Source organism: Pezoporus flaviventris, unplaced genomic scaffold (genome assembly GCF_033815535.1).
Source record: "Pezoporus flaviventris isolate CSIRO_AGI_PZ_B2104156 unplaced genomic scaffold, CSIRO_AGI_Pfla_v1 ptg000452l, whole genome shotgun sequence".
NCBI lineage: Eukaryota > Metazoa > Chordata > Aves > Psittaciformes > Psittacidae > Pezoporus > Pezoporus flaviventris.
In genome coordinates this window covers 291,314-317,648 of record NW_026892999.1, presented here as the reverse complement: position 1 = coordinate 317,648, position 26,335 = coordinate 291,314, and positions in this window count along the sequence as shown.

Here is a 26,335-nt window from a genome sequence, read left to right as displayed (position 1 = left end):
TTGTCCTGCTTTCCCATGGGACACCGGGTCAGAACCCCAAAACAGCCCTAAAACAAAACAAAATAACCCAAAACCTTTCAAAACCACCCCCAAACCAAACTAAAACCACCCCAAAATCACCTTCTCCTGCTTTTCCTGAAGGATACAGGGTCAGTGCCACAAAAGAGACACAAAACACCCCAAAACACCCCAAAAACAGCCCCAAACCACCTTGTCCTGCTTCTGCTGTGGGATACAGGCTCAGAGCCCCAAAACAGGACAAAAACACTCCAAAAAAAACAAAACAGCCCCAAAACACCTCTAAACCACCTTATCCTCCTATGGGTTACAGGGTCAGAGTTTGAAAACAGACCCAAAAAAAAACCCCAAACAGGACAAAACCACCTCAAAACCACCTTGTTCTGCTTCTCCTGTGCGATACAGGGTCAGACCCTGGAAAGAGACCCAAAACAGCCCCAAGAACAACCCAAAACACCCCCAAAACCAGCCCAAAACTACCTTGTACTGCATCTGCTATAGGATACAGGGTCAGAGATCCCAAACAGCCACAAAACAGGCCAAAAAACAACCCAAAACACCCGAAAACCAGCCCAAAACTACCTTCTCCAGCTTCTGCAATGGATACAGGGTCAGAGCCCCAAAACAGCCCCCAAAAAAAGACAAAAACAGTCAAAAACCCCCAAAACCACCTTTTCCTGCTTCTGTGGGATACAGGATCAGAGCCCCAAAACAGCCACAAACCAGGACAAAAACAAGCCAAAACACCAAAAGCAAACCTCAAAATAGGCCAAAACCACCCCAAAATCAGCTTGTCCTGCTTCTCCTGTGGGATACAGGGTCAGACCCACAAAACATACCCACAAAAGTTTGAAAACACCCCCAAAACCACCCCAAGGCCACCTTTTCTTGCTTTCCTATGGGACACAGGGTCAGAACCCCAAAACAGCCCTAAAACAAGACGAAAAACACCCAAAACCATTCAAAACCACCCCCAAACCAACCTAAAACCACAACAAAATAACCCCAAAATCACCTTCTCCGCTTGTCCTGAGCAATAAAGGGTCAGAGCCCCAAAACTGACCCAAAACAACCCCAAACACCACAAAAAACAGCCCAAAACAACCTTGTCCTGCTTCTATTGTGGGATACAGTGTCAGAGCCCCAAAACAGCTTCAAAAAAGGACAAAAACTCTCCAAGACCCCCAAAATAGCCCTAAAACACCTCAAAACCACCTTGTCCTGCTTCTCCTATGGGATACCAGGTCAGAGGACCAAAACAGAAAAAAAACACCCAGAAACCCACCCAAAAACCACCTTGTCCTACTTCTCCTGTGGGATACAGGGTCAGAGCCCCGAAACAGACCCAAAACAAGTCAAAAACAGTCAAAAGCACCCCAAAAGCACTTTGTCCTGCTTCTCCTGTGGGATACTGGGTCAGAGCCCCAAAACCAACCCAAAACACCCCCAAAACCACCCCAAAGCCACCTTGTCCTGCTTCTCCTATGGCACACAAAATCAGAACCCAAAAACAGCCTTAAAACAGGACAAAAACGACCCAAAACCATTCAAAACCACCCCCAAACCACCCTAACACCCCCCCCCCCCCAAATCACCTTCTGCTTCACCTGTGGGATACAGGGTCAGAGCCTCAAAACAGATGCAAAACAGGCCAAAAAGAGTAAAAAACCGCCAAAACAGCCCCAAAACGCCCCAGAACCACGTTGTCCTGATTCTCCTGTGGGATACGGGGTCAGAGCCACAAAGCAGCACCAAAAAAGAAAAAACATTCCAAAACCCCCAAAACAGCCAAAACCACCCCAAAACCACCTTGTCCTGCTTCTCCTGTGGGATACAGGGTCAGAGCCCGAAAACAGGCCAAAAACAGGACAAAACAAACCCAAAAGACCCCAAAACCAGCCCAAAACCACCTTCTCCAGCTTCTGCTTGGGGATACAGGGTTAGAGTGCCCAAACAGCCCAAAACAGGCCAAAAACAGTCAGAAACCCCCAAAACAGCCAGAAACCACCCCAAAACTACCTGGTCCTGCTTCTCCTGTGGGATACAGGATCAGACCCCCAAAACAGGCCAAAAACAACCCAAAACACCCCAAAACAACCTTCTCCAGCTTCTGCTATGGGATACAGTGTCAGAACCCCAAAACAGCCTTAAAAATGGACAAAATCAACCCAAAACCATTCAAAACCACCCCTAAACCACTCTAAAACCACCCCAAAATCACCTTCTCCTGCATCTCCTGTGGGATACAGGGTCAAAGCTCTAAAACAGCCCCAAAACAGGACAAAACCATTCAAAAACCCCCCAAACAGGCCCGAAACCACCACAAAATCATTTTGTCCGTCTTCTCCTGTGGGATACAGGGTCAGAGCCCCAAAACAGGACAAAACCAGGCCAAAACACCCAAAGCAAACCCCAAAACAAGCCAAAACCACCCCATAAACAACTTTGGCCTGCTTCTCCTGTGGTTTACAGGGTCAGAGCTCCAAAAAAGCCCCAAAACAGGACAAAACCACCCCAAAACCACCCACAAACCACACCCCAAAACCACCTTGTGCTGCTTCTCCTGGGGCATACAGGGTCAGAGCCTCAAAACAGACCCAAAACAGGCCAAAAACAGGACAAAACACCCAAAGAAAACCCCAAAACAAGCCAAAATCACCCCAAAAACAGCTTTGTCCTGCTTCTCCTGTGGGATAAAGGGTCAGAGCCCCAAAAAAGCTGCAAAACAGGACAAAAGCACCCCAAAACACACAAATCCACCCCAAAACCACACCCCAAAACCACCTTGTGCTGCTTCTCCTATGGGATAGAGGGTCAGAGCCCCCAAACAGACCCCCCCAAAAAGCCAAAAGCAGGACAAAACCACACCAAAACCACCTTGTCCTGCTTCTCCTGTGGGATACAGGGTCAGAACCTCAAAACTGACTCAAAACAGCCCCAAAACATCCCAAAAACCTTGCCAAGGCCACATTGTCCTGCTTCTCCTATGGGACACAGGGTCAGAACCCCAAAACAGCCTTAAAACAGGACAAAAACAATCCAAAACCATTCAAAACCACCCCCAAACCACCCTAAAACCACCCCAAAATCACCTTCTCCTGATTCTCCTTTGGGATACAGGGTCAGAGTCCCAAAACAGCCCCCAAAAAGGCCAAAAACAGTCAAAAAACCTCAAAACAGACCCCAAACACCCCAAAACAACCTTGTCCTGCTTTTCCTCTGGGATACAGGGTAAGAGGCCAAAAATAGCCCCAAAAATGGGTAAAAACATCCCAAAACCACCAAAACAGACCCAAAACCACCTTGTACTCCTTCTCTTGTGGGATACAGGGTCAGAGCTGCAAAACAGGACAAAAACACTCCAAAACCCCCAAAACGGCCCCAAAACACCACAAAACCACCTTGTCCTACTTCTCCTTTGGGATACAGGGTCAGAGCCCCAAAACAGACCTAAAACAGGACAAAACACCCCTAAACCAGCCCCCCAAAACCCAAAAACATCCCAAAATGACCTTGTCCTGCTTCTCCTGTGGGATACAGGGTCAGAGCCTCAAAACAGACCCAAAACGGGCCAAAACCAACCCAAAACAACCCCAAAACCAGCGCAAAACCCCCTTGTCCTGCTTCTGCTATGGGATACAGGGTCAGACCCCCAAACAGTCCCAAAACAAGCCAAAAGAAACCCAAAACACCCCAAAACCCACCCCAAAAACACCTTGTCCTGCTTCTGCTATGGGATACAGGGTCACAGCCTCCAAACAGCCCAAAAGAGGCCAAAACCAACCCAAAACGACCCCAAAACCAGCCCAAAACCCCCTTGTCCTGCTTCTGCTATGGGATACAGGGTCACAGCCTCCAAACAGCCCAAAACAGTCAAAACCACCCCAAAACACCCCAAAACCACCCTATCCTGCTTCTCCTATGGGATACAGGGTCAGAGCCACAAAACACCCCCCAAAAAGGACAAAACCACCCCAAAACCACCTTGTCCTGCTTCTCCTATGGGATACAGAGTCAGAGCCTCAGAACAGACCCAAAACATGCCAAAAACAACCCAAAACACCCCAAAAGCCAGCCCAAAAAACCTTGTCCTGCTTCTGCTATGGGATACAGGGTCAGAGCCCCCAAACAGCCCCAAAAAAGGCCAAAAGCAGTCAAAACCCCCAAAACAGCCCCAACACAGCCCCCAAACCACTCTGTCCTTCTACTGCTATGGGATACAGGGTCAGAGCAACAAAACTCCCCCAAAACAGGACAAAACCACCCCAAAACCACCTTCTCCTCTTCTCTTGTGGGATACAGGGTCAGTGCCCCGAAACAGACCCAAAATAGCCTCAAAATACCCCAAAAAGCACCCCAAGGCCACCTTCTCCTGCTTCTCCTATGTGACACAGGGTCAGAACCACAAAACAGCCCTAAAACAGGAGGAAAAAAAACTAAAACCATTCAAAACCACCCCCAAACCATCCTAAAACCACTACAAAATCATCTTGTCCTGCTTCTCCTATGGGATACAGGGTCAGAGCCCTAAAAAAGACACAAAACAGACCAAAAACAACACAAATCACCCCAAAACACACCCCAAAACCATCTCATCCTGCTTTTGCTATGGGATACAGGGTGAGAGCCCCAAAACAGCCCAAAACCATGCCAAAAAGAGGCAAAAACCATGCCAAAACACACAAAGCAAACCCCAAAACAGGCCAAAACCACCCCAAAATCACCTTCTCCTGCTTCTCCTGTGGGATACAGGGTCAGAGCCCCGAAACAGACCCCAAAAAGGCCAAAATAAAAGCAAAACACACCCAAAACCACACCAAGGTAACATTCTCCTGTTTCTCCTGTGGGATAAAGGGTCAGAGCCCCAAAACAGACCGAAAACAGGCCAAAACCAACCCAAAACACCCTAAAACCCACCCCAAAACCCACCCCAAAACCACCTTGTCCTGCTTCTGCTGTGGGATACAGGGTCAGAGCCCCCAATAGCCCCAAAACAGGCCAGAAACAGGCAAAAAACCCCAAAACAGACATAAAACCACCCCAAAATCACCTTGTCCTGCTTCTCCTGTGGGATACAGGGTCAGAGCCCCAAAACAGCCTTCAAAGAGGCGAAAAACACCCCAAAACACCCAAAACCACAGCCAAACCCCCCCAAACCACCTTGTCCTGCTTCTCCTATGAATGGCACCCAGTGAGAACCCAAAACAGCCTCAAATCACCCCAACCCCCCCAAAATGGAACCTTCTGGAGGTCGCTGTGGAGCTGCTTTAGCCTGGCCTCGAGCTGCGACACCTTCTGGGGTAAGTCCAAGGTTGGGGGGGGGGGGGGGAGTGCCTTGGGAGGTGGGCCCTGGCATGTCCCCCTGTTGGGGAGAGGGTCCCAGCCCCACATACAAGGGGGACATGGGGGGGGTCTCCATATACGAGGGGTCCCTTTACCTGATGGGGGGGGGCGCCCCCCCGTGGCCTCTCTGGGGGTAGGGGGGGGTTGGGTTGGGGCTCAGCACCAGCTCTGTGAGGGAGAACAGGGACACGGCCCTTTGCACTGGGGGGTGGCACGTCAGCACCCCCAAACCAGCCCTAAACAGCCAAAATACCCTAAAACCAGCCCCAAACAGCCAAAATACACCCAAACCGGCCCAAAATACACCAAAACCAGCCCAAAACATTCCAAAACACACCTACAACACCCCAAACCAGCCCAAAATATCCCAAAACAGCCAAAACCACCCCAAAAGATTCAAAACACCCACAAAGCAGTCTCAAACACCCAAAACCACCCCAAAACCACCCCAAAACACCCCTGAAACAGCTCAAAACACCTCAAAACTAGTGCAAACCACCTCCACAACAGTTTAACACCCCCAAAACACCTTGAAACACCCCCAAACACCCTCAAAACACCAGAAAACACCCCTAAACACCCCTAAAAGAGCCCAAAATACCCAAAGTAGCCCAAACCACCCTGAAAAACAGGCCAAAACAGCCCCAAAACTCATAGAGGAACCACACAGGCGTCATAGAGCAGTCATAGAGGTGTCAGAGTGTCATAGAGGAGTTACAGAGGAGTCATACGGGAGTCAGAGAGGGGTCAGAGAGGACTCAAATAGGGGTCAATGAATGGTCATAGATGGGCAGAGAGGAGTCAGAGATGCCAGGGATGGGGCAGCCACAGCTTCTCTGGGCAAGAGTCTGCGACTCCCTCCCTAGCCTGGATATGAGGAATATTTTCCTAACGTGATATGAAACAAAAAAAAAAAAAAATAACTGAAATGAAATTAAATCTTTTTCCACTTGGAACCATTGTGAGTCCTTAAAAATTATTATCGATCTGAAAAAACCTCTGACATTTCAGGCAAATAACAGGCTCATCATTATTTGAATAATGCTCAGTGCACAGATTAAAAGGGAACAGCACAGCACCTCAGATTGCCTCACAGCTTAGCACAGCACAGCATGGCATGGCACAGAACAGCACAGCACAGCACAGCTCTGGAGATCCTCCTGCTCTGATATCCCAGTATCTGGAGGTGAACTCATCCCCAGCCCGCAGTGCAGATCATCGGGCCCACGTTCTGGGGAGATGCTGTCTCAGGCAGTCGGCTGTGTCCCCTCTGCCTTGACAAACTGCCACCACAATCCACAAGTGGCCCGTGCCCACTGCGCCCAGAGCCTGGGATGCAGAGAATTACAAGGGTGTCCCAGTCACACGGGGAACCCCAAATGTGGTTTTACACAGGGTTCTCACGCCCTTCAAACGCTCACGTACCACACATTTGGACAAAGACCAGCGCCCTCACTGCCAATGACCAGTCCTGGTCAAACTCTGCCAGGCGCTCACGCTACTTCTGCTGCACTCCTGCTCTTGTCTATTGATGCAGATGCCCCTGGAGCCAGTCCTGCAAGAGACACTGATGAATGGTGTGCGGGACAGTGGGAGGGTTTCAAAGACATGCTGGAGGGGCTGGGATTCTGACATTATTTCTGCTGTGCTGCAATACCCCTTCTCCTTCACAGACAGCTCTAAGATACCCCAAAGAAAAGTCCTAGTTCCAGGCCTGGGCTGAAGCTTCAAGGACAAATCCACTGCCTCATCACATTACAGTGTACATAGAAATATATAGAGACACATGTATAAATAAAAGACCTATGGATACTCTAAAGACTGGTTGATGCAGGAGTTAGCTGGAAGAGAATTTTCATAACATGCCTTGTGGATCCCACTAAACAGGGTCCCAAATGCCAGTGACAGGGTGAGGAGAGGCAGCAAAGATGCCATCCCAGGGGGATCACTCTCCTGGGAAGGGGGAGGAAAAAGCAACCCGAAAGTGAAACAGCCCGAAGCAAACCCTGATGTTCCCTCCCTCAGCTGGCAGACACACTGCCTTCCTGCAGTGCCATTTCTCTGATGAGAGACAGAGTTAAGGCAAAAAATCAACTTTCCTCAGCATCACAGAATCATTTCATTTGAAAAGAGGCTTGAGAACATCGAGTCCAGCCATTAACCTGTCCCTAACAACCTGACAATATCAACATCTCTGTGGGATACCCTGTCTGGATGGTCACCAACAGCAACTTTAAGTCCAATTTTACAACTTACCGTAATTTCACTCATTTCCATTCTATTCTGTTTGTTCTTAAACATTCGGCTCTATGGTAGAGCATGGAAATCAGCTGGACAAGTTACGGTACTGCAGAAACCTCTTGGCATAAATCATGGGACTTAAACACCTGAAACAAATTCTTAACCACTGAGTAAACCAACCCAACTTTTCCCTCAGTTTATAACTGGAATTCAGCACTAGTCTCTTTGGAGGCAAAGACGCGAGAGGTGACCACACCGCTCTGTGAGAAGGATGGATTGAGGGGGACCCTTGCTGCTGTTTCTCCCAGAACACAGGTGAGGAGGGAATGAAATATTACCTTTAATAACACAAATACATTCCAATTACGATGGAAAATACGGAACAAGATGCTAGAGCCCTACAGGTTTTACAAGGAAGAGCAACAATGAACTAAACATTTCCTCCTGTGCTCTTTCCTTTCCCACCCATAGCTAGTTTCTTCAGTAACTTTGGCTCTATGGGGGCAGCGTTGCATGATCAGGGTTGTAGTCCCTGTAGTCTATGGGTCTCTATGGGGTCTCTACTATGGGTCTCTGTGGGTCTCTATGCTTCACTTTGGGTCGCTTTCGGGCTCTCTGGGGTATCTATGTGGTATCTATGGATCTCTATAGGGTCTCTGTAGCTATCTATGGGTCTCTATGGGTCCCTGCAGGGTCTGACCATGGAGGAGGGGGGTCTCTTTAGGAGTCCCTTGGAGGGGGGAGCAGCAGCTGCTCCAGTACCAGGACGCGGGGGACTGCGGGGTCAGAGCTCCGAGACCCCCCCCTCTACCCCTATTGCCCCCATTACCCCAAACTGCTCCCATTGCCCCATTACCGCCATTGCCCCCATATAAAGCCATGGAGCAGCAGTGGGTGTGAACCTGTCCCTGCCCCATAGGGTTCTATAGGGGTCCATAGGGATCCCATCGCCCCCCATCTCCCTCCGTTCTCCACCCCCACCCGCCAAAGCGCGCTCTGTTCCTGTCGCCCCGCCTACTTCCACAGCAGCCAATCAGCTCCTGGCTCCGCCCACTGCACCTCGGAGCCAATCAGAGCGCAGGGCGGGAGAGTAGACCCTCCCCTCCCCTCAGCTGACTCCGCCCCCTGTGACGGCCACAGGCGCGAGGAGAGGTGGGGGGGGGCAATGGGGCCAATGTGGGGGTAATAAAGGCAATGGGGGGCAATGGGGGGTAATGGCGGCATGGGGGGCAATGGGGGGTAAGTGGAGGGGCAATGGGGATCCTGGGGTCTCCATGGGACGAACTGCGGCCCTTTGGGGCATCAAACTTCACAACTCCATTTCCTCACCCCCATTTCCTCCCTTTTTTCTCCTCATTCCCCCCCATTTCCCACCTATTTCTCCCCCATTCTCCCCCTCCCCCCCCCCCCCAGGCTGTTCCCATGAAGCCGCCACAACTCCGCTCCCTCCCCCCCGCGCCGACGCCTCCGCACGAGGCGGGAACTGGACGGGACTAAACTGGGCCGGGGAGGGGGCCAAGCTCGCTAGGCCCTGGCAGGCAAACATCAGGCGTAAAGGACGGGGCCAGTTCTGCGCATGCTGTGCCTCACCTAAAAAACCCACTGCTCCTTGGCCTTTTTAGTTATCAGCACTATTGTAGTAAGCGTGGGTAAAGCCCCTCCCAAATCAAGTCAAGCCATCAATAGTTGCTAACAAAGCCTAACATCCTTGAAGTTAGTCATTTACAACCCCATACATCAATCAACCCCAGTCACAAATCAACGCCATCCTTCAATAAAACCCATCCTTCAATCAACCCCATCCCTTAATCAACCCCAATCTTCAATCAACCCCAGTGGCCAATAATGGGGTCTATAGCCAATAATGAGGTCTATGAGGCAATAATGGATCTGTATGAGGCTATAATGGGGATCTATGAGGCAATAATGGGGCTCTATGACGCAATCATGGGGCTCTATGAGGCAATAATGGGGCACTATGAGGCAATAATGGGGCTCTATGAGGCAATAATGGGGTCTATAGGCAATAATGGGGTCTATGAGGCAATAATGGATCTGTATGAGGCTACAATGGGGCTCTATGAGGCAATAATGGAGCTCTATGAGGCAATAAAGGGGCTCTATGACGCAATCATGGGGCTCTATGACGCAATCATGGGGCTCTATGGGGATATAATGGGGCACTATGAGGCAACAATGGGGCTCTATGATGCAATAATGGGGCTCTATGAGATAATAATAGGGCTCTATGAGGCAACAATGGGGCACTATGAGGCAATAATGGGGCTCTATGGGGCAATAATGGGGCTCTATGGGGCAATAATGGGGCTCTATGGGGCAATTATGGGGCTCTATGGGGCAATTATGGGGCTCTATGGCAGTATAATGGGGCTCTATGGGGCTATAATGGGGCATTATGAGGCAATAATGGGGCTCTATGAGGCTATAATGGGGTTTATGATTCTATAATTGGGCTCTATGAGGCAATAATGGGGTTCTATGGGGCTATAATGGGCTGTATGATGCTATAATGGGGTTCTGTGGGGCTATAATGGGGCTCTATGGAGCTATAATGGGGCTGTATGAGGCAATAATTATAGAATCATAGAATAATTAGGGTTGGAAAGGACCTTAAGATCATTCAGTTCCAACACCTCACACTAAATCATGGCACCCAAGGCCTCGTCCAACCTGGTCTTGAACACTGCCAGGGATGGAGCATTCACAAACTCCCTGGGCAACCCATTCCAGTGCCTCACCACCCTAACAGGAAAGAATTTCCTCCTTAGATAAAATCTAAACTTCCCCTGTTTCAGTTTTAACCCGTTATCCCTTGTCCTGTCACTATAGTCCCTAACGAAGAGTCCCTCCCCAGCATCCCTATAGGCCCCCTTCAGATACTGAAGGCTGCTATGAGGTCTCCACGCAGCCTTCTCTTCTCTGCTTCTGCAGAAAACCCAGAGAACTAGATGGTACTGGTATGGGTAATCAAAGCTAGGAAGTAAGATCTCGAAACATCAGCATTACAGTGCAGATGCCCTGCTAACAGTTTCCCAAATGAACTTACCCAAGTGCCCAGCGCCAGCAGAGCGCATGCCGGGTACTGTGGCTCACGGTAGCCGGCCTGTTCGGTGCGCATGGCCACGCACAGCACAGTCAGGATGCTCCTCTTCACACACAGCTCTGCAAACGCACCGCAGTCCTGACCTCCAGCACTGCTTATTGTGGTTTGGAATGTTTCTGAACAGCTACTGCCAGAATTGTCAAAATGAAAGAAATAAAAAATTGACCTACAGTGAAAACCACGCTTGAATTTTTATGACTCAAAATAAGAATATACCTTTCTACTTTTAAAGTCTGTCAAATAAGGAAAGTTTAAAATTATGTAGATAATTCACAATCAGTGATGAAGTTTAAAGTCAGCCACGTGTCTTCAGTTCGTGTCAATACGTCTGAAGAAATTCTCTCGTTCGTCTTTGGTATTCAAAGAGTTGGAAGCACGTTGGAATAAACAAACAAGGACCCATGCAGAGATATCAATGGGTGGTATTGCCACAAGGCATGAAAGATTCACCACCAATATGTCAAGGTTATGTTGATGTAGCATTGCGTCCATTTCGGGGAAGACACCCCCAATTATTAGTGTATCGTTATATGGATGATATACTGGTGGCTGAGAAAATAACCTAGAAGCTGTTAAACACGAATTGTGTTCAGTGTTGCAACAACATAAATTGCAAATTGCCCCTGAAAAGGTTCAGGATACCACACCATGGAAATATTTGGGTTGGAAAATCTTAGATCATACCATTGAACCTCAGGAAATTAGCCACCAAGGTCAATATCCATACACTTAACGATATGCAAGTCTTGTTAGGGAATATCAATTGGATTCGAACATTATTGGGAATTGACAACAAAAGTTTAGAACCATTGTTTGAATTGTTGAAGGGTGACACAGACTTCAATGCACCCAGACAATTAACACCAGCAGCAAAACAAGCAATAGCGATGGTAGAAGCCGCATTGAGAGACAGGCACATCGTGCGATGAATGGAGTTCCTACTGAGTTTTTGACTGTCAGTAATGATTTCCAGCCAGTAGGATTAACCATGCAATGGGTTGAATCTGATAAAGAGAAATTGAAAATTCTTGAGTGCCAATTTTTGTCACATCAAACATTAAAAAACATCGTGACCAGAGCTGAAACATTTGCTAGTAAGTTAAATATGAAACGAAGGGATCGTATCATAGACCTATCTGGTAAAGAACGCCAAACCATAATTGTTCCTATGACAGAACAGTATTTGCAATGGTGTATGCAGAATAGTGTAGCACTGCAGATACCTCTAGCAGGATTTGATGGAGCAATCAAGGTCCATCATCCTAGCCATCGAATATTGACTTTTATTCAGCAGAAATGTATAGAGGAAAAACCCAAGTACAGTCTCAAAGCTGTGAATGGTATCACGGTCTTTACAGATGGGAGTGGAAAATCAGGCAAAGCAGATACTACATGGCAGGAACAGGGCCAGTGGAAATCGCATATAGTTTTTTCTGAGGGATCACCCCAGATTGTAGAACTGAAGGCAGTGAGTGAGGTGTTTAAGCGATGGAACATATGTCCAATCAATACGATTTCAGACTCAGCGTATGTAGTAGGAGTTGTGCAACCATTAGAAAGGGCTTATTTGAAACAGGTTGCAGTTGAAACCTTGTTTAGCAATATGAAACAGTTATGGTTGTTGTTAAAACAAAGAACAGAAGTGTACTGTATATGTCACCATCGCAGTCACACACACTTGCCAGGATTCTATGCAGAAGGAAATGCTAGAGCGGACCATTTAAGTCAACCTGTCAGTGTGTCACCTGTGCCCAACGTATGGCAACAAGCTCACATTTCTCATGAATTTTTTCACCAATCAGCAAAGGTCCTAAAACGGGGGTTTCACTTGTCAATGGCAGAGGCAAAAGCTATCATACAAGCCTGTCCTGATTGTCAACAACTCACTAAGGGTCCTACATTGTCGGTTAACCCCAGAGGTATTCAATCACTTCAAGGATGGCAAACAGATGTCACACACATATCCCTGAATTTGGCAAACTAAAATACGTTCATGTTTCTATGGACATCTTTTCTCTTGCAGTTTGTACGACCGCTTTGGGAGGAAAAACTTCTAGACATGTGCAAACTCATTTTCGTCATGCCTTTGCTACTTTAGGAGTCCCACCACAAATAAAAACAGACAATGGTCCAGCATATGTTTCACAACTGACTGAAATTTTTGTCCAAACTTGGGGAATCGAACACAGAAATCACTTTGTTACAGACTGTTCCTACGTAATGTGCAAAACCAACTCAAGGAGAAGCACGTATAAATACCTTCAAATTAATTATTAAAGCAGCATTCCTCTCAAAATAAAGAGTGGCTTTAGCACAAATACTGGAACCTTGGATTGAGTCATCTGTGAACCAGCAAACACCCCAACACCAAGAAAACCTCCTTAGAAGTAGCTGCTAGTGTCAACAGAAACACAAGCCCCAGACCCCCTCCAGTTAAGCACAAAAGCCTGAAGCAAAAAGCAGACAACGGTTGAAGCGTGACAGCTGAGAGATGGCGATCTTGGCAATCCCTTACCCCTCAGCACTGCCAGAGGAAATGTCCTGATCGAGAGCATATCTCATGGCATATATTTTCAGCAAGTGTCCCTGAAATGGGGAAGGCCCCTGAGAAGCTCTCTCGGAAGCCAGGCTTTTACTCCTGGGACAGAAACCTCTGTGACTATGCCATAACCAGCTGGAAGGAAGTCTCCATCCACACACCTCTCCCCACGCAGCAGAGTAACAGAAGGTCCCTCACGTTATGCTCAGGCAGCAGGTACTAGCTGCCAGCCAAAGGAAGGATGCTATTCAAGCAGACCTGCAGCTCAGCCTCCACAGGGGGAATCCTGCACTTTCTTTCCTGTCAAAAGTCAGTGCTGAGGGTTTTGGACATACACAACAGCATTTGAAAACCCAAAGTCATGCAGACACACAATAAGAGAAGTCTTCGGCTGGTATCCAACTACCTCACTCTGCGAGGGTACTGCACATCTGGGAAATACAAGTGGCTAAAAGATCCTACCAACATCCCATTTTCCTGTAGTTCAACATCAGCCAGAATCCTCATGGATAAAACAATTCCCACATCACAACTCTAAAAATACATCTGCAGGGCTCCAGAGGGCTTGAAGGTTGCTTCTCCTAGCTAGAACATCCCTGCTGGGCTGGAGGGAAAGCTTTACAGCAGCTCATTAAACCACAACTCCATCTGCTGCACAGTTCTGCCAAGGTTTGTTTGATTTGGGAAACTTCCTTCCACACACCATACAGATTGATTCCCAAAGGAAACAAAAGAGAACTAAGGATGTGCCTGTCTCCACCCAAAAGGCACTCCCTCACAGCTGAACATTGGGCCATACAGTCACACTTTTACTGCTTTCTTCCCTGCTAGGGTAATCACAACTAAAATCCAGGTAAATGCAATTTTAGCAGCGACCCAAAGCCCCACTTGCCAAAAGCACAGGCCAGAAAGGATGGAGGAATTCCGCACTTCACCCTCTGAAGGGGGACACAGCCCAGTTCCATGCACACAACCACACCAACTGCTTTGCCAGCAAAGCCTTGTGCTTCACACCTAGGCTTCTCCTGCATGTTCGTTCACAGCAGATGAGACATAACAGTTCTCTTCCCTTAAAACCTACCAACCCATCCTTGTTTGGCCACTGCTGATGGCTCACAGGGACCAGCCCAACTGAGCTGGGGCACACTGAGCCCTACACAGGGAGCACAGATCCAGCCCCACGCTGCCACCAGACACTGGCAAAGGCTCTGCCAGTGGCAAAGAGGAACATCATTTCCTTGGGCAAAAGCTTCACTGCATTATTACAAGAAAATGGTTTTCACAATCACATTGAAAAAAATCCAGATGGTTGGGAACACATGTTAGCACTCCGTGCAACACAGAAACAGTTTCATGACATGTTATAGCATCCAGCTCTTTCTGTAGAGCTGAGAGAATGCTACTTCTGTTCTCTTAGTGCCACTCTCTTCTGTTGAGAGAGCTTTTTGGAAAGATTGCATCTCATCTGCACATCCACAGCACCTACCAAAATGCAGTCCCTATCTCATGCCAAGCCTCTGCAACCCAACAGCAAGAGAGGGACGTCAGAAGAGCACCTCTGACACACAAACAAGGACAGGTGAAGACTGGACCTGCTTTGGCAACACAAGTAGCAGCAAAGGAAGCAAAACTGTGGCTCACCTTGTAACAGGAAAGAAAAAGCAGCTCCCACTCTCCAAAGCTGCTCTTCACACAGAGCAGGGGGACACTGGACAAGGTGAGCATGTGCTGGCACATGGGAGCCACCTACAAATTGCACTGACCACTGCAAGCAAGAACCTGGAGAGCTGCTGCAGCTGCAGGCCCAGCCTGCGGGGCTTGTCCCACAGAACACCAGTGCAGCCAAACACAAGGTCCAGCCTGAGCTTACCTTTAAAGTAACTTTGCTTTCTTCCGCCCTTATTTAGCAGGGACTCCCAAGTCCTACCCAGAAAAGGCAAGCCTCAAGAGCTCTTGTAATGTTATTTATGAATTATAACCCTTTTCAATGGACAAGATTTAGAGAAGAAAGAATTGAAGGAAAGGGACAAGTGTCCCTCTGACAAATCCACATTTAATGAAGTTTTTCTTCCGAGCCACAGAAGCAGAGGTCAAAGCCCAGCCCAGCCCAGCCAAATGAGCTGCTGCAGATGAAAGCACAGTGCTCCTACAGGAATCTTCCACACCTTAAAAGTTCCAGGAAGATTTTGGAGAGCTCTAAACCCCTGTATCAATTTTAGTTGGTTTTAAATCTGACAGTTAAGTACCCCAGCCTCATGCAGGTAGCTTAAAATACAGCTAACAATTCTTGGGGACTCCAACAAGTTTCTGCCTGCAACTCAAAATTGCAGACAACCCTTTTTCTGTAAGCCTTATACCTTAAGCACCTTGTATCTTAACACTCACTGCCTCATTTCAAATAGGACTTCACCAGAAGTTTCTTCATCCAGCGTCAGCATGGTTTGGTCTTCCACAGCCCTCACATGCTCACAAAGGAGGTGATGGACACTCCCAGGGCCATTGAATGCCTTTTCAGGGGAGAGTGCCAAAGGGGATGAGGAAACATCCCCCCTGGCAAATGCACACAGAAGAAAACAAACTTCTTGACCATATATTGTTTCCTGTAAACCCCATCTCAGTCTTGCTCTCTGTCTCTCTCACACACACACACCCCTTTTTCTTTACATTGCAAATGTGACTCTCAGCATCATTATGTGAAAAACTAGGGACTATGGTATTGTTTATTAAGATTTATGCTAAGCCTGATGTAAAGATCAGACAACAAAAGAAAAGATAACCGTGGTCGCTTGTGCAGATTAAACCAGACACCGCTTGCGCAAGTTTTGAGGAAACATCTGCAAGTTTTGAGGAAATATCTGCAAGATGTTCTAAAAAAAAAAACTGGCAGACATATGGGTGGGGGCAACTATTGCTTTGCTTAAGTGCTTTACTTGCATAAGTTGACACCAAAATTATTTACAAACCGCAAGACGCTTACTAAGGGCTTTTGCAAAACAATTCTAAAAATTATTGCACAGCAAGTTGAAGACCATATATGGAAAAGGATATCTAAAGGTAACCGAGGAGGACTTCAAGCCTTCAGCCTCAAGCAACTGGGGCATGCGCAGAGTACTCCGTTGAAGATACGAATGCGGAACTGGAGGACTGATAAAAAGGGACTGTTAGAACTGTTCAGTACGGCAGTTGTCGGAGCGCAGACTCCCCTGTCGTCCAGCGCTGTCTTTGCTCATATTCTACTTGCTATAATTAATAAAATTCAATTGGATTATGATCCGTTGTGGTCCCAATTTATAACAATTACTTGGTGCCGTGACTCGGATAAGGAACGGTGGGCTTTGGTCCTCCGGGGAGGCACCCCGCGACATTTCGCGGCCCCGCGACCAACAGCTCACCCCAACCTTACCGACGAACCTAAATTCTAGAATAATGAGCAAAGGAGAAACCGGTAAAATCCCATAAAATTCTGTGCACAGGAGTCCGGACGAAGACGCAGGACGCGTAAGTATATTGCGAAATTTTTCGTGGGTTTGCCGTTCGGGCGGGATTGGGTTTCCTGGAATATAACAAATGAGAGGTTCGATATACTGAACCAAGCGAGTGTGGACCCTTAAGTACTGCGTTTTCCATCTCCCGCGAGGGACTGGGCCAGGAACAAGGGGAGTGACTGAGTGTGTGTTTGTGGATATTCCAGAAGATGGGGGCGAAGGGCAGCAAGCCTTCGGCTCCCATGGGAAGGGTACCTACTGTACCTAAGAATACCCCTCTGGCGTATATCTTAGATAATTGGAGATATTTCCCTGGAACCCAAGGGAAAGATAAGCAGAAGATGATAGAATATTGTACTAAGATATGGGGAGGGAAGAAGATTTTTAAAAATGTCTTTTGGCCAGTCTATGGGTCAGAAGAAGATTGGGTAAGACAGCAATTAAACCTCTGGGTTAATAGTAAAAAAAACCCTTAACCCGGAGGAGAGTCAATATGCAGAAGTCTGGCTGGAAAAACCAGGAACTAGACTTTATCCATTGAATGAACTGAAAACTAAATTAAAGAAAAAGAAGGAAGAATTGGATGAAACCCTTCTGACCCCCCCCTCCTTATATTCCTCCTCCTGCTCCCACAGCCCCTCCAGAGGCCCCCAGAGCATCCACTCCCCCACCAGAGTCGGAACAAGAGTCTCCCCCTCCTCCTAGACGCGTAACTAGAAGTCAAAAAGGGGCAGCTCAGATGTACCCTCTAAGGGAAATACCCATGGGGGACCTCAACCTGTGATCGGATATATTTCCGTACCTTTAAATTCGGCTGACCTACGAGATTTTAAAAGAACCGAGATGGGAAACTTAATTGAGGACCCACTCGGAGTGGCAGAAAGATTAGATCAATTTTTGGGACCAAACCTTTATACTTGGGATGAGATGCAATCTATCCTTGGTCAATTATTTACTACTGAGGAAAGAGATATGATCAGATGAGCAGGAATGAGACTGTGGGATGCTCAACATGTCCAGGGACCCCAAGCAGATATTAAATGGCCACTCCAAAGACCTAATTGGGATAATCAAGATCCGGTACATAGAACTCATATGCAGGATCTGAGAACTATAGTAATTCAGGGAATTAGAGAAGCAGTACCCCGTGGCCAGAATATCAATAAAGCATTTAATGAAATGCAAAAGAAAGATGAAAGCCCTACTGAGTGGCTAGAACGACTGAGGAAAGCCCTTCAACTGTACTCTGGGGTAAATCCAGACGACCCTTTAGGGCAAGCGCTCCTCAAAACTCAGTTTGTGGCAAAATCATGGGAAGATATCAGAAAGAAGATTGAAAAGTTAGAAGACTGGCAGAATAGAGGGCTGGATGAATTACTGAGAGAAGCTCAGAAAGTTTATGTAAGGCGGGAAGAAGAGAGCAGCAAGCGACAAGTAAAAATGATGGTAGCAGTGGTCAGAGAGGATCGCAAAGGGCGAACTGGTGAACACAGATCTGCTGGAACGAAACAAGGGAACGTAGTAGTAGAGAAGGAACAGAGATATTGTTTTTACTGTGGAAAGAAGGGACATATAAAGAAGAATTGCAGACAAAGGATCAGGGATGAGGAAATGTTGAAAACAGAATAGGAGAGTCAGGGGCTCTATATCTTAGGGGACCGGAGTCATCATGAGCCCTTGATAAAATTAAGAATAGGTCCCCATAAACAAGAGTTCACCTTTTTAGTAGACACTGGGGCTGAGAAATCAACTATTAAACAATTACCTGAGGGATGTAAAGTTTCCCCTGAAAAAGTACAGGTAATTGGGGCAAAAGGAGAACCCTTTAAAGTAAACAAAATCAAGAATGTGGTATTCGAAACTGAAAATAAATTTGGAATGGGTGAACTCTTGCTCGTCCCTGAAGCAGAATTTAATCTGTCAGGACGAGATTTAATTGTTGAATTGCAATTAGAAATTAAAGTAAAAAATAATGAACTAACAGTGTCTACTTATCCTTTGACCGTGGATGATCAAAAACAAATTAACCCCGATGTCTGGTACTCTCCGGATACAATAAGTAGACTGGAAATCCCACCAATTAAGATCCAGATTTCCAAACCCCACATACCTGTGAGGGTGAAACAATATCCCATCTCCCTAGAAGGACGGAGAGGATTAAAACCAGAAATCGATCGATTGTTGGCAAAAGGAGTCTTAGAGCCTTGTATGTCACCCTTTAATACTCCCATTCTGCCTGTAAAGAAACCAAATGGGAAGTATCGGCTCGTACATGATTTAAGAGAAATAAACAAAAGAACTATTACCCGGTTCCCTGTAGTAGCAAACCCATACACATTGTTAAGTAAACTAGGACCCCATAATTCCTGGTATAGTGTAATTGATTTGAAGGATGCTTTTTGGGCCTGTCCACTGGCAGAGGAATGTCGTGATTATTTTGCTTTTGAATGGGAGGACATAGAGACAGGCCGTAGACAACAATTGAGATGGACCGTGCTTCCCCAAGGGTTTACGGAGTCCCCTAATTTGTTTGGACAAGCCCTGGAAGAGCTCTTAAAGGAATACCAGGTCCAAACGGGAAATGTGTTGTTACAATATGTAGATGATCTACTCATAGCAGGGAATAATAAGGAGGATGTAAGAAAAGAAAGCATTCGACTCCTAAACTTTCTTGCACAAAAAGGACTACAGGTATCACAGGAAAAGTTACAATTTGTGGAGGAAAAGGTGAAGTATTTGGGACATTATTTGTTTAATGGCAAGAAGATATTGGATCCAGAACGCATTAAAGGAATTCTGGAATTACCTATGCCTGTCACTAAGAGGCAAATTAGGCAGGCATTAGGGCTATTTGGGTATTGTAGGCAGTGGATAGAGAACTACAGCTTTAAAGTTAAATTCTTATATGAACAACTGTCTAAAGACAAACTACCCAAATGGACCCCACAAGATCAAGAGCAGTTTGCCAATCTCAAAAGGGAACTAAGCCAAGCACCGGTTTTAAGCTTACCAGATTTAAAGCGGCCATTCCATTTATTTGTTAACATACATGAAGGTACGGCATTCGGAGTATTAACTCAGGAATGGGCCGGACAAAAGAAACCGGTGGCATATCTATCAAAGCTGTTGGATCCTGTGAGCAGGGGTTGGCCGAGTTGTTTACAAATCATTGTGGCTGCTGCCTTATTACTTGAGGAAACGAATCGCATTACCTTTAATGGAGAAGTAGTTTTATATGCACCTCATAACATCAGGGGAGTGTTACAACAAAAAGCAGAAAAATGGCTTACAGATAGTTGATTATTAAAGTATGAGGGAATACTTGTAGAATCCCCTAAATTATCTTTAAAAACTATTGGGGCAGTTAACCCCGCTGAATTTTTGTACCCAGGAGAAGGTAATGAACTATTGCACAATTGCTTTCAAACAATTGAACAGCAGACACGTATTAGACCAGACTTAGAGGAAGAAGAACTACGATGTGGAGAGATACTATTTATAGACGGGTCATCACGAATCGTGGAAGAAACAGCTGTCCGGACTGCTGAGAGCGGATGGACTCATGCCAGTCGCATTAAAGGCCCAGTGACGAAACCCCACTGGAAAGTAATCAGTGCACCAGGTGATACCAAGATAATATTAAGGAGATAAAGTTATGATAGAGACTTGGTTTGATTATTTTAAAGCTTTACCCTTTGGAGTTAAGTGTGTGATTTGTTTTGCAATTGCTTTTATAATGTCTTTAATAGTGTATTACCTGTGGAAACATACCAAGTGCGGTTGTAAAAATTGTTAAATACCCATGCAACCTGATATAGACTATAGAGACCCCACGGAAAATAAGGAACAATTATATACAAAACCTACGATTAAGGTGTAGCAACCCACAGTGTGATTGTTATCCATTTGTATGTTTTAAATGCAAGGTATGCCAGGACAAATGGTGGGTGCACTGTTATGAGGGGTACCCTCCGAACGGAGTCTGTGAACGATGCTATAAATTTGAAAGATGGTTAACCGATTGGAAATTAAAACAATTTGAACAAAGACGAGAAATTGTAAAAGGATTCCCCCAATGGTGGGATATTTTTACTAAGGGAATACACCCCCAATATTATTGTTACCACTCAAATCAACCAGTCCCTTTTGTGATTGAAATCATGGCTGTCCAGTGCCGGAGGGAAGTACTAACCGTGTCTTGCTTGGCCCCATTAATTAAGGCTGTAAAGTGGGAAGCCTATGTAAGCAGGCAAAAAGCCCGAAACAGCTATTCTCCTGAAGAATTCCCTTGCTGCCGAGAAGATGGTACACCCCGTGGCTCGAAGCAACCGAGTCGACGGGCGAGGCAGAAGAGAAACAAACCGTGGAGAAAAGAGCCAGAAAAATGGGATGCAGAAGCAGCCATGGCCGAACTTCCCCAGGACTGGTAAGAATATATTTAAATTGGCAAAATTGACAAACACCCTTTTTCCTGGTATACCATTAGTCTTGATATTGATAATAACCCAGGCAAAAGGGGAAAACCCACATGAACCATTTAAGTGGGAACTAGTATCTTGGGAAGGAACGAGAACAATAGCCACTTTTAGCGACCCAGGGCCACCTGAATTCATAGTGGAACTTTGTGAATTAATACCAATACCTTGTGAAAAGGGGCCTCCATTTTATATATGCCCGGCCTCTGGACCAACTTACTGTAATTATCCCGGACATTACTATTGTGGGTATTGGGGATGTGAGACAATAGCCTCAGGCTGGTCAGTAAATACTCCTGATAAATATATAAAAGCAACCTGGACTCCTAACGGATGTGTACCTGAAGGCACAGGTGTAGATCTTACAGGTCTACGTGACGAATATGTATCTTCACGTGACAGGGAAATCTGTACCTACATCAAATTTCAAGTATTAAATCCCCAAGATGACAAGTGGTTAATAGGACGAACATGGGGAATACGTATCCATGCAGGAATTCCTAAAGACAGGGGAGGGCACTTTCTCATAAGAAAAGTTAAAATACCACATGATCCACTCCCTGTTGGGCCGAATAAAGTATTGAATCCATCCACTTTTCCTAAGGAAAAGATTGTCCCCACAAGTGTTAACTCCCTATCAGTAACAGACGCGGTGACTGAGTCTTCTGTAGTTAGGGATTCAGGAAAGTCAGAATTCAAAGACCCTTTATGGGATTTAATGCAAGCCTCTTATCGTGCCCTTAATGAAAGCAAACCAGATCTAACTAAGGAATGCTGGTAATGTTACAATGTTAGACCACCATATTTTGAGGCAATTGGAAAAGTAGGGAAGATTCAATGGTCTAGTGGTTCAAACCCACAAGAATGCCCATGGGATGACCAGAGAAACCATACGCAAGGCATTACTATTCAATTAGTAACAGGCCAAGGAACATGTATAGGTACAGTGCCCAAAAAGTATCAGCCTTTGTGCAACCGAACAGTCACTATAGAAAAACACACTATAGAGAAACACAAGAATAAAAATGACAAATGGGTTATCCCGACACCAGGAGCTAAATGGGTTTGTTTAGACATCGGAGTAACGCCTTGCCTATCCCTAAAAGTGTTTAATAAATCTCAGTTTTGCGTACAGGTGATTATTGTTCCTCGGCTGATCTATCACACCTCTGAGGAGGTGTTACGCCATTTTGAAGGAGACCTGAATAGACAAAAACGAGAGCCAATTACAGTGGTAACCTTAGCTACACTGCTGATAGCGGGCGGAGTTGGAGCAGGCACAGGCATAGCCTCCCTAGTAAAAGGTCAGGAATTACAAAGTTTGCAGATGGCTGTAGATGAGGATTTAGCAAAAATAGAACAATCATGAGGCGGGCAGGTCATGGTATGAGAACTGGTTTAATGTTTCACCCTGGCTAACCACTTTGTTATCTACTTTAGCAGGACCGCTTATTATGCTAATCTTAGGACTTGTATTTGGACCTTGTATATTGCGTTATATTTTACATTTTATTAAGGAAAGGCTTGACATAGCCAAATTGCTTATTCTAACTACAAAATTCGAAACAAAGTATAAGAAGGTATCTATCAATGAAGAGGAAGAATACTGTGAATGTACTATACCACAAAAATGCTATGAATGTAACTGCGAGGTATTACCTTGTGAATGTTATGATAAGTGTTGGGAGTGTGGGAACAAATTAGCTTACAGTACTGAGAATGAAAATGAAAGTAACATCTAATAAACAATAATAGGATAAAAAGAAAAAGGGGGGATTGTGAAAAACTAGGGACTATGGTATTGTTTATTAAGATTTATGCTAAGCCTGATGTAAAGATCAGACAACAAAAGAAAAGATAACCGTGGTCGCTTGTGTAGATTAAACCAGACACCGCTTGCGCAAGTTTTGAGGAAACATCTGCAAGTTTTGAGGAAATATCTGCAAGTTTTGAGGAAATATCTGCAAGATGTTCTAAAAAAACTGGCAGACATATGGGTGGGGGCAACTATTGCTTTGCTTAAGTGCTTTACTTGCATAAGTTGACACCAAAATTACTTACAAACTGCAAGACGCTTACTAAGGGCTTTTGCAAAATAATTCTAAAAATTATTGCACAGCAAGTTGAAGACCATATGTCCTGGGTTCAGCAGTAGCAGTCATGTTTTTTCCTTTGTGTTAACTGGTGCAGTGCTGTGTTTTGACTTCTAGTTTTGAGAACAGCGTTGGTGAAGCCGATGTTTTCGGTTGTTGCTAAGTGATGTTTACCCTGACCAAGGACTTTGTGAGGCTCATGCTCTGCCAGGGAGGAGGGGAAGCTGTGAGGAAGCAGAGACGGGGCGCCTGACCCGGGCTAGCCGGGGAGGTATTCCATACCACAGCACGTCATGCCCGGGGTGGGGGGTAACTGGGAGTTGCCCGGAAGGACAGGGGCTTCCGGGTGGAACTCGTTTTCTTGGCCGGTGGTATCGTATTCTCTTCCCTTGTTATTTTCCCTTATCATTGTTTTAGCTGATAGTAGCGGTGGTGATTTGTTGCTGGACTGTTCTTGTCTCAACCCGTAGGAGTTGCACTCTCTCGATCCTCCTCCCCGTTCCTCCGGGAGCGGGGAAGGGGAGAGCCCCGGTGCAGGGAGGGGGGGAGACGAACACGGACCTTGATTGTTGTCAGCTTGGCACCACTCACTGGGAGTGAGTGAACAAGTTACCTGACTGGGTTTAAACCACGACAGTTCTTTTTGGCGCCCAACGTGGGGCTCGAGGGGTTGAGATAAGAACAGATCTGACTGGATTGATAGTCACTCGTCACAATGCTGATTTATTGGCTCTCAAGGTTTTTCCTCTTGATCTCACAGTTTCAGTATACCATATCTTACGTCCATCCGGTATTGGCTGTATTAGTGTTTTTCAAGTGTGGGGCTTGGGCTAAGGTTTTTATCCCATTGTACTTTATGGTAATGACTTGTAATACAATAGAATCATTGATCATGAAACTGATCTGGTTTATGTTCCCAGTGTGGTCACCACCTTTATACTTTGGGAGGTATATGATGGAGGTGCTTAGCAATTACACATCTTTTTTCTCCTTCTCAGGTGCTCAACCTGTGAAGGAGACATCCTTTTACCCTCCTAGTCGTCCCCCCAGACCATTTACATTTGAGAGTTTTGAATTTTTTAAATGGCCTTTTAATGCTCTTGAGACTTGTTTGCTGATGGTGATGGGAATCACCATGCTAACACGCATACAGAGTGTGTTTTGCCCACTACTGATTTCAAGAGTTAAGCAGATTCAGGTTTGGGTCTTGTCTGGGGTCAAACGACGATGTAGGAGGACCGAGAGATTTTCCCAGAGGCTGGACAGCCATGAGTGGCAGGGTGTGTGGGATAGTATGGGCAAGTATCTAGGTCAGTGGGCCCCTCCAGTATTTTGGAATTTCACTACCGAACAACTGCAAAATCCAGAAGAATTAGTAAAACACTTAAATGAGGTGTGTGGTCATTCTGGCCATACCAGAGATGGACAAATCACGGCAACGTGCTGGGGCTTGGCCTATGCTTACAGGGCCTTGTTCAACACTATTCAGCACCTTCAAAAGGAAAAGAATGTCGGCGGATTTGAGGGCAAAGTGACAGTCGCTACTCAAACTTTGGATGCAATGAACTGCGCAGCTACCCCAGTGGCAAGTACAGCAGCTGCTCAAACTTCAACTGCAACAGACAGCGCGGTTACCCCAGCTCCAAGCACGGTAGCTACACCACCCCCAGCAACAAGTACAGTCGCTACTCAAACCACAGTGATAATCACTGCAGCCAAACCAGAGGACCAATTCGTACCAATATCAGTTGCCCCTGTACGCAAGAGAACAAGCAAAAAGGAGGCAAAAAGGGTGAAGCGAGATGAAGAACCAATGAATTCACCACCCGGTCCAGAATCTGATCAGGAGTCATCCTCACATGACGAAGAAGAAGAAGAGGTAACTTCTCGACCTCGGACCTCAACCGAGCTGCGGAATATGCGAAAAGATTTTACCCGTCAACCAGGGGAGCACATCATCACCTGGTTACTCCGATGCTGGGACAATGGGGCCGATGGTCACGAACTAGAAGGTACAGAAGCCAAGCAGCTGGGATCACTTGCTAGAGAAGGGGGAATTGACAAAGCAATTGCAAGAGAGAAAAAGTCCCTCAGCCTTTGGAGGAGGCTCTTGGCAGCTGTGAAAGAAAGGTTTCCGTACAAGGACGATGTTACGAGTCGTTCGGCCAAGTGGACTACTATAGACAAAGGCATCCAGTCTCTGAGGGAATCGGCCATCGTAGAGATGATCTATCACATCAAGCCGAATAACGGGGATATACCTATAGATCCAGATGAAGTTGAATGTACACGACCCATGTGGCGAAAACTTACACGGAATGCACCGTCATCATATGCCCATTCATTGGCAACAGTGACCTGGAATGACATAGTACCACTAACAGTGGATGAAATGGTTCATAAACTCCGAGAGTTCGAAGACAATCTCACTCCTTCCATCATCTCAGCTGTGAAAAACCTGTCCCAGGACCTCGACAAATTGAGGGACGATGTATCTGATTTATCCAGCTCCTCACGTGTACCAACACGCGTCTCAGCTATTAACAAAAGACGTCCTATTGTTCAAGAGAGGAGATACAGAAGGTATACGCCACGGGGTACCCTATGGTTTTACCTGCTGGATCATGGAGAAGACATGACAAAGTGGGATGGAAAACCTACTTCAGCTTTGGAGGAACGGGTGAGTGAACTGAAGAGGGGAGCAAGGGCCAAGACTGATCGTCCCATGAGAGCTACGGCTTCAGTTTCTGGTGAGCAGTTTCCCAGATGGAGTGGAAGAGCTGATTTTACTCCAGCTCCTGTGATAACAAAGAATAATCCCTTTCAACACGACTTAAGTGTCCAATGCTGTGACGACCATTAGAGGGGCCCTGCCTCCAGCCAGGTGGAGGTAGGGGACAATCGGATTTACTGGACTGTGTGGATCAGATGGCCTGGCACATCAGTCCCACAGAAGTATAAGGCTCTAGTAGATACCGGTGCACAGTGTACCCTGATGCCATCAAGCTGTCAAGGGG